The sequence below is a fragment of the Bubalus kerabau genome, chromosome 7, assembly GCF_029407905.1.
Source record: "Bubalus kerabau isolate K-KA32 ecotype Philippines breed swamp buffalo chromosome 7, PCC_UOA_SB_1v2, whole genome shotgun sequence".
Classification (NCBI taxonomy): domain Eukaryota; kingdom Metazoa; phylum Chordata; class Mammalia; order Artiodactyla; family Bovidae; genus Bubalus; species Bubalus kerabau.
Window position 1 is genome coordinate 88,506,820 of NC_073630.1, and position 9,931 is coordinate 88,516,750.

General features: G+C 37.6%; 1 pseudogene; it reads right to left on the bottom strand.

Moving 5' to 3' along the window:
- On the bottom strand, positions 1-9,700 carry LOC129657097 (UDP-glucuronosyltransferase 2B31-like; annotated as a pseudogene).
- Between the last annotated feature and the right edge of the window lie 231 nt (positions 9,701-9,931).

The window sequence follows — 9,931 nt, forward strand, 5'->3', positions numbered from 1 at the left end:
TCAGCTATTGGGTCCTAACGTGTCTGGTTTCTTGCCATTGTATCTCTGTAGAACCTGTTGGGGTAAAGGAAATACCTTATTCAGTGAGTTTAAAGTTATAGCATTAGAATTCTGAAGAGACTAAAAGACAACTAGTTAAATGTCTTCCACATGGTGTGTCAGGAAACAAGTACATGAGATCTCAAGTCATGAGAACTACTGATGCACTGACATTAGTAGGAATACCCATATTTTACATACTTATTACTATGTTCAGTCAGGTATGGAATATAATCATGAATTTCTACACATGATGGCACAGACAAGTGAAATTTTCAATTCCAAATTTAGATATTTAAAAAAAATTGCTAGATGGTCTTTAATATAAAAAGACTGGGAAATTTTTAATAATCTATATACTTTATTGCTTTATTTTATTTTCTTCTAAATTTCTTAATTTTTATATCTAATTTTTTTAGTTTTCTTAATTTCTTAAATTGTATGTCTTCTACACTCAACCCTCATAGTTTCACACACATTATTGACAAAGTTTCAGAATTCATGTTTTACAACGCTTAAACATTCGTTATATATATATTTTTTACTTCCTTGGTGGCTCAGACAGTAAAGTGTCTGCTTACAGTGAGGGAGACCCGGGTTTGATCTCTGGGTTGGAAAGATCCTCTGGAGAAGGAAATGCAACCCACTCCAGTACTCTTGCCTGGAAAAATCTCATGGATGGAGGAATCTGGTAGGCTACAGCCCATGGGGTTGCAAAGAGTCGGACATGACTGAGTGACTTCACTTTAATACACTAGCTGTTATTTTCAAATATGATACTCACTGACATGCTACAGAAAAGAGTTAACTTATATTCACTTGTTAATATATCTTTTGATAGATATCTTTTACTCTTTTGATATACAAGGAAAATGCATGTGTAATTAGCCATTTAAGAGAAATAACTTTCTGTTCATTTATAATTTAGCAATAATAAGTTAATGCTACTTAGAAAGCATACCTTCTTAGATTACAAATTGTAAGCATTACTTCCAAGAAAAATAAAAACTAGTAAGTTTTGTCATGAATCCAGAGTATTACCACACTTACTAGGTTTGGAAATAGTTTAAATTTAGAAAAGAAGAGCTTGTTGGTAATTTATATGTATCAATAAGGTTATTGAAAATATCCAACCTAGTGATAATAAAATTTATTCAGCTGACTTTGAATACTTTAACAACAAACACAAAGCTTTGACAGTAACAATCATTTAGTTTCTATGCTGCTGCTGCTGCTAAGTCACTTCAGTCATGTCCGACTCTGTATGACCCCATAGACAGCAGCCCACCAGGCTCTACTATCCCTAGGATTCTCCAGGCAAGAACACTGGAGTGGGTTGCCATTTCCTTCTCCAATGCATGAAAGTGAAAAGTGTAAGTGAAGTTTCTATGCCCAGTACCAAAGTAAGGTACAAATTTTGGAATTCCCAATCAATTCTCATACACTGAATTATAATTTATAGTCTTTAACCTCTATTTGCTATGTGAATATAAAGTAAGTTTAGTTTCTCAGCAAAATAAAAATAGCATAGGTTATTAGGAGAAGACTACAATATCAGATGTCAAACTAAAAGAGTAGTTCACAAATATCCAAAGACTCCAGGGGTATTTTATACATTAGAAAATAAGGTATCACTCTATTTTATGGAGAAAGCAGCTGCTAAATATTTTCCATGCCAGTCTTCCTTGTGCCTCATTCCTTCTTATAATCCTTTCTTCCTTCTCAATCAGGAGGGACAATGTGACAGGTTAGAAGCAGAGTCCATTAAGGGCCAGACCTTACAATGCACAGGGTTAACTAAAGGGCAAGGGCCCATCTTCTCACTTTCTCTTTGATCTTCCTGCTTCAGACTTTGGCAGGGTTCAGTCAACCAGGGAGGCCGATATTTCTCTTTTTCTAAGTCTTTGCACTGGTTGGGTATCTGGAGGCAACTTGGAGAGCCCTGGCCATCCTTTCTCTGATCAGGACCCTGAGAAGCACACTGATAGGGCTATTCTAAAATTTAGGGGAAATGAAAGGGGCCAGGGCAAATACAATCTGCGTAATGCATTCCAGACTTTTATCACTCTTGCATAGTATCATTGTGTTACTACACGTACTGTTAAAATTTAACTCTTGAGAACATCTGTATGTGTACTGTCCTCAGGAGTCCTTCATTCAAGAGGAACAAATGACAAGGCAGAATTTGGTGATTTACCTTTCAGTCCACAATCCCATTATAATACCAAAATTCACACAGTATCTCTTAAATATTTTTTTATAATAATGTTAATCCACAGTGTTGTTAATAAAAGACACTGTACTACTGTAGCACTTGCCATGTATATTTTGGCTTTTATAAATATCTGAGATAAGTTGGAGCTGTCATAGTAGTTTACCTTTCTTACAGAAATTGTCTGTAATCTGACTTTTTACATTATTGAAGCAAGTTATTAAATAGTTTTTCACTATTAAGCTACTTTGCCTACCTTATGTGGAATCTGGGCAAAAGCTGATGCAATCATATTGGCTCTTTCTTCTTTTATGTTAGTGACCATTGACCCCAAAGAAAATACCGTAATACCTTTTTCTCCAGAGCTCTTGGCAAACTCTTCCATATCCTGTGAGGAAAGAATTTGCTTCATCACAAAGGATCAACAGCATAGCGACCAATATTGAAACGATTGCTGCAAACAATTAAAGAGAGAAAAATCAGATATGGTCTGGAATTATTAGAGTTGTAGATTTTTTTTTTAACTTTACAATATTGTATTATTTTGCCATACATCAACATGCATCCACCACGGTTGTACACGTGTTCCCCATCCTGAACCCCCCTCCCACCTCCCTCCCCATACCATCCCTCTGGGTCATCCAAGTGCACCAGCCCCAAGCTTCCTGTATCCTGCATCAAACCTGGACTGGTGATTCGTTTCTTATATAATATTATACATGTTTTAATGCCATTCTCCCAAATCATCCCCCCCCACCCCACCACAGAGTCCAAAAGACTGTTATATACATCTGTGTCTCTTTTGCTGTCTTGCATACAGGGTTGTCGTTACCATCTTTCTAAATTCCATATATATGTGTTAGTATACTGTATTGGTGTTTTTCTTTCTGGCTTACTTCACTCTGTATAATAGGCTCCAGTTTCATCCACCTCATTAGAACTGATTCAAATGTATTCTTTTTAATGGCTGAGTAATACTCCATTGTATATATGTACCAGAGCTTTCTTATCCATTCATCTGCTGATGGACATCTAGGTTGTTTCCATGTCCTGGCTATTATAAACAGTGCGGCGATGAACATTGGGGTACACGTGTCTCTTTCAATTCTGGTTTCCTCTGTGTGTATGCCCAGCAGTGGGATTGCTGGGTCGTATGGCAGTTCTATTTCCAGGTTTTAAGGATTATCTCAATAGATGCAGAGAAAGCCTTTGATAAAATCCAACATCCATTTATGATAAAAACTCTCTGAAAGCAGGAATAGAAGGAACATACCTCAACATAATAAAAGCTATATATGACAAACCCACAGCAAACATTATCCTCAATGGTGAAAAATTGAAAGCATTTCCCCTAAAGGGTTGTAGATTTTTAAAAGATATTATCATCTTAACTATTCCTAAATGTGTGGTTCAGTAGTGTTAAGTGTATTCATATTGTGCAACCTATAACCAGAACTTTATCACCTGGCAAAACTGAAAATCTATGTCATTAAGAAATGCTCTGGCAACCATCACTCTGCTTTGTGTTTCTACAAATTTGACTAAGCCATATACTTTTGAATTTTATAGTACTTGTCTTTCTGGACTGGCTTATGGCACTCAGAGGAAGGTGCATCCAAGATGTGTAGTGTTTCAGAATTTCCTTATAAAGGTTGAATAATCGCTTATTGCTTTATTGGTTGAGGGACACTTGGGTTGCTTCAGCCTCTTGGCTCTTGTGAACAGTGCTTTCATGAACATGATGTACAAATATCTTGTTTCATCCTAATTTGAATTCTTGTGAATACATTCCCAGAAGGGTAATTGCTGGACTATACGTAAATTCTATTTTTAAGCTTTTTAGGAAACTCCATAGTGTTTTCAATAATGACTATTTTTTAACAGACTTCATCCCTGAGATTCTTGAGGTCCTTGGTATAAGGTAAATGTCTTCTAGTGTTATGTGTATTTGTGCACTTGTGTGTGTGAATTAGGAAAGAAAGGAGACAGAGGCAACACACAGTGGTGAAGAGTAACGGTGTTGGACTTAGACTCTTCATCAATATTGTCATTGGTTACTACATAGATTATTGGAAGAAGACCACATAGCAACATAGCAACTCATATTTAATTGTTTATTATTATAGTCCTGCCAAATCATTTCTTTAACTTATTCCAGGGAGATGTTCTGAATACTTTTTAAAAATAAGTCATTAGTATTTCACTTCCCTATTAATACTAAGAAAAATTATAATTTGAATGATTTATTATTTTCTCATTTCTATACTTTACATTCTCTTCAGTTCAGTTCAGTCACACAGTCATGTCCGACTCTTTGTGACCCCATGTACTGCAACACACCAGGCCTCCCTGTGCATCATCAACACCAGGAGTTTACCCAAACTCATGTCCATAGAGTCGCTGATGCCATCCAACCATCTCATCCACTGTTGTCCCCTTCTCCACCTGCCTTCAATCTTTCCAGGCACTAGGGTCTTTTCATGAGTCAGCTCTTCTCATCAGGTGGCCAAAGAATTGGAGTTTCAGCTTCAACATCAGTCCTTCCAATGAAAACCCAGGACTGATCTCCTTTAGGATGAAGTGGTTGGATCTCATTACAGTCCAAGGGACTCTCAAGAGTCTTCTCCAACACCACAGTTCAAAAGCATCAATTCTTCAGCGTTCAGCTTTCTTTATAGTCCAACTCTCACATCCATACATGACTACTGGAAAAACCATAACTTGACTAGATGGACCCTTGTTGACAAAGTAATATCTCTGCTTTTTAATATGCTGGCTAGGTTGGTTATAACTTTCCTTCCAAGGAGTAAGTGTCTTTTAATTTCATGGCTGCAGTCACCATCTCCAGTGACTTTGGAGCCCCCCCAAAATAAAGTTTGGCATTGTTTCCCCATCTATTTGCCATGAAGTGATGGGACCAGATGCCATGATCTCAGTTGTCTGAACGTTGAGCTTTAAGCCAACTTTTTCACTCTCCTCTTTCACCTTCATCAAGAGAATCTTTCGTTCTTCTTCACTTTCTGCCATAAGGGTGGTGTCATCTGCATATCTGAGGTTATTGAGATTTCTCCCAGCGATCTTGATTCCAGCTTGTGCTTCTTCCAGCCCAGCATTTCTCATGATGTACTCTGCATATAAGTTAAATAAGCAGGGTGACAACATACAGCCTTGATGTACTCCTTTTCCTATTTGGAACCAGCCTGTTGTTCCATGTCCAGTTCTAACTGTTGCTTCCTGACCTGTATGTACATTTCTCAAAAGGTAGGTCAAGTGGTCTGGTATTCCCATCTCTTGAAGAATTTTCCACAGTTTGCTGTGATCCACACAGTCAAAGGATTTGGCATAATCAATAAAGCAGAAATAGATGTTTTTCTGGAACTCTATTATTTATTTGATGATCCAGCGAATGTTGGAAATTTGGTCTCTGGTTCCTCTGCTTTTTCTAAATCTAGTTTGAACATCTGGAGTTTCACGGTTCACATACTGCTGAAGCCTGGCTTGGAGAATTTTGAGAATTACTTTGCTAGCGTGTGAGATGAGTGTAATTATGTGGAAGTCTGAGCATTCTTTGGTATTGCCTTTCTTTGGGATTGGAATGAAAACTGACCTTTTCCAGCCTGTGACCACTGCTGAGTTTTCTAAATATGCTGGCATATTGAGTGCAGTACTTTCACGGCATCATTTTTTTTTTTTTTTTTTGGATTTGAAATAGCTCAACTGGAATTCCATCACCTCCACTAGCTTTGTTCATAGTGATGCTTCCTAAGGCCCACTTGACTTCATATTCCAGGATGTCTGACTCTAGGTGAGTGATCACACCATCATGATTATCTGGGTCGTGAATATCTTTTTTGTACAGTTCTTCTGTGTATTCTTGCCACCTCTTAATAACTTCTGCTTCTGTTAGGTCCATACCATTTCTGTCCTTTATTGAGCCTATCTTTGCATGAAATGTTCCCTTGGTATCTATAATTTTCTTGAAGAGAGCTCTAGTCTTTCCCAGTCTAATGTTTTCCTCTATTTCTCTGCACTGATCACTGAAGAAGGCTTTCTTATGTCTCCTTGCTATTCTTTGGAACTCTGCATTCAAACATGTATATCTTTCCTTTTCTCCTTTGCTTTTGGCTTGTCTTCTTTTCACAGCTTTTTGTAAGGCCTCCTTAAATAGCCATTTTGCTTTTTTGGCATTTCTCTTTCTTGGTGATGGTCTTGCTCCCTCTCTTCTGTACAAGGTCAGGAACCTCCATCCATAGTTCATCAGGCACTCTGTCTATCATATCTAGTCCCTTGAGTCTATTTCTCACTTCCACTGTGATGATCTGAACCACAGTCACTCCCAGTCTTGCATTTGCTGACTGTATAGAGTGTCTCCATCTTTGGCTGCAAAGAATATAATCAGTCTGATTTCGGTGTTGGCCATCTGGTGAAGTCCATATGTAGTCTTCTCTTGTGTTGTTGGAAGAGGGTGTTTGCTATGACCAGTGCGTTCTCTTAGCAAAACTCTATTAGCCTTTGCCCTACTTCATTCTGTACTCCAAGGCCAAATTTGTCTGTTACTCCAGACAAATTTTCTTGACTTCCTACTTTTGCATTCCAGGCCCCATAATGACAAGTACATGTTTTTTGGGTGTTAGTTCTAAAAGGTCTTGTAGGTCTTCATAGAACCGTTCAATTTCAGTGTTTTCAGCATTACTGGTTGGGACATAGACTTGGATTACCATGATATTGAATTGTTTGCCTTGGAAACAAACAGAGATCATTTTGTCGTTTTTGAGCTTGCATCTAAGTACTGCATTTTGGACTCTTTTGTTGACCATGATGGTTACTCCATTTCTTCTAATGGATTCCTGCCCACAGTAGTAGATATAATGGTCATCTGAGTTAAATTCACCCATTCCAGTCCATTTTAGTTCACTGATTCCTAGAATGTCAGTGTTCACTCTTGCCATCTCCTCTTTGACCACTTCCCATTTGCCTTGATTCATGTACCTAACATTCCAGGTTCCTATGCAATATTGCTCTTTATAGCATTGGACTTTACTTCCATCACCAGTCTCATTCACAACTGGGTGTTGTTTTTGCTTTGGCTCCATCCCTTCATTCTTTCCAGAGTTATTTCTCTACTGATCTTCAGTAGCATATTGGGCACCTACTGACCTTGGGAGTTCATCTTTCTGTGTCTTATCTTTTTGCCTTTTCATAATGTTCTTGGGGTTCTCAAGGCAGGAATACTGAAGTGCTATTTCCTTCTCCAGTAGACCACATTTTGTCAGCTCCTGGTTACCAGCATATTATTCTCTGCTTTTACCTTTTGACTATTTTAGATTCCACATATATGTGATATCATATGGAATATGTCTTTCTCTGTCTTTGCAAAAAGATGAAAAGAAATGAGAATTTCTAACTAGACTAACCAGGAAAAAATTACAATCTTGTTGTAATTGAAAACCAATTTTGATTCGATTAATTAGGCACAGGTGGCTAGCACACATTAGGTTTAGATAGTATCTAATAGTAAAAAAAAAATAATAACAACAACAGTTAGTATTTCTTCTAGATCCTTGAATATGTGCCAGTCACATTTTGGATGTTTCAAATGTACTAAAAAAATTTTCCCCACAACAACAATGGGAGGTTGGTTCTATGATTTTCAGAGTGAGTGGTTATACCTCTGTGAACACTGTAGTCTAGTTTTCCATCATTGTTGGTTATATCTCGTGAAAACCTGCTAAATGGTGTCCCTTTCTGCTCTTGGCCCTTTGCAATCCAACCCAGTGACTACAGCCTGTGATTTTTTTTTTTAAATTAAATGTGATCCTATCTCTTCCTTTCTTAACTCTTTAATTTTCTCCCAATTCTTCTACTAGATCTTTCAAATTCCTTATGATGATCTCTCTTCAACTCATCTTTTCAACATCATCTGCCTCTTACTCAGCCTCTTTCCATTTAGACTAAGCTTGAACTTCTTGGAAACTGTCATTACTATTCTGCCTGCTTTTCTTTCGTGTTTTCCTCCACCCCTACCCGATCCCTTTTACTTATCCCTGAACATCCTTCAGATTTCATCTTACTTGTCATTGCTTCAGAGATAATTTCCATAATTCCTACTGGATATTTCAATAGCACATGTGAAAGTGAAAGTGTTAGTCAATCAGTCGTGTCCCACTCTTTGCGACCTCATGGACTTCAGCCTGCTAGGCTCCTTAGTCCGTGGGATTCTGCAGGCAAGAATACTGGAGTGGGTTGCCATTCCATTCTCTAAGAATTTTCCCGACCTGAGAATTGAACCCAGGTCTCCCAGATTGCAAGCAGATTCTTCACCATCTGAGCCACCAGGGTAGGAATTTCCATATTATGATACTGAGCATGAAGTTTTTATGACTTTCTTGTATTCTGAGTTTCCAGGTAGAGTGCCAAGTGGCATAAGCTGGCTTAACACCATTTCTTTATATTAGCACTTACTTCTGGAATATGCTAATCATTGAACAATTATTCTTTTAATGAATGTCTGATGTTTTATTATGTGTTGAATAATGAAGTCTTTTATTTTTTTCATATATTCTCAAAGTTTCCCAGGTATCCCATTTGATTCTGTAATGATAATTAAATTCAGACACTTGAGTTGGTATAGGAATTTCTTCGAGTTTCTAATTGGCTGGTAATTTTATCAAGCTTTACACATCCAACTCACTCTAATCAAACATTCTAAATTAAGAATTCAGAATTATTTCTATTGAAAATGCAAAGTAAACAAAGCAAAACCGGAACACCTTAGGCAGAGATTTGGCAGATTTGCAGAGGAGGCCTCCAACAAATTCAAAATTTGGTAGCACTGGGAGAGGAAATTCTAAATCCCAGTAGGCTCGAATGAGCCATATTTCACCTTCCAATCTTTGTCTCATATGTTGTAGTGGGTCTTCCTGAAAGGAGAACAAAAACAAATCTGAGAGGAAGTGACAATATTGTCAAATGCATATATTAGGTAATTTTTGGAAAAGAGTTTGGAGTGTTTTAGCCAAAGATGTTTGGAAGTGTCTGTTTTTTGATAAAGCAAACATATATGTGCATGTATAATATACGATATGCACGTGCCTGGCAAGTTGCTTCTGTCGTGTCTGATTCTTTATGACACTGTGGACCACAGCCAGCCAGGCTCCTCTAGGATTTTCCAGGCAAGAATACTGGAGTGGATAGCCATCATCTCCACCAGAGGATCTTCTGGACACAGGGGAGACAGGGAGTGGTGGTGGTGGCGAGGGCTTTTGGGGGTTGGATGGGCAAAGGACTATCTGTTTTTTTCCCTCAGTTTTTAAAGATAGCTTTGTTTGACATAGAATTTTTGGCTGATGGTTTTGTCTTTCAACACTTTGAATATATCATCTCACTGCCATAGAGCATCCACAGTTTCTGATGAGATATAAGTAGTATCTTATTGGAGTTTACTGGCATGGCTGTATTATCTTCTATTAGTGCTTTAAGATTTTCTATCTTTAGCTTTCAACATTTCACTAGTCTGTGTATGACTCTCCCATGTTTATCCTACCTGGAATTGATTGAAACCCTGGGATATGTAGACTGATATCATTCATCATATTTAGGATGTTTTCTGCCATTATTTTTTGAATATTTTGCTTTGCCTATCCTTCTTATAGCACTCCTATTTTGTGTATGTTAGTGTGT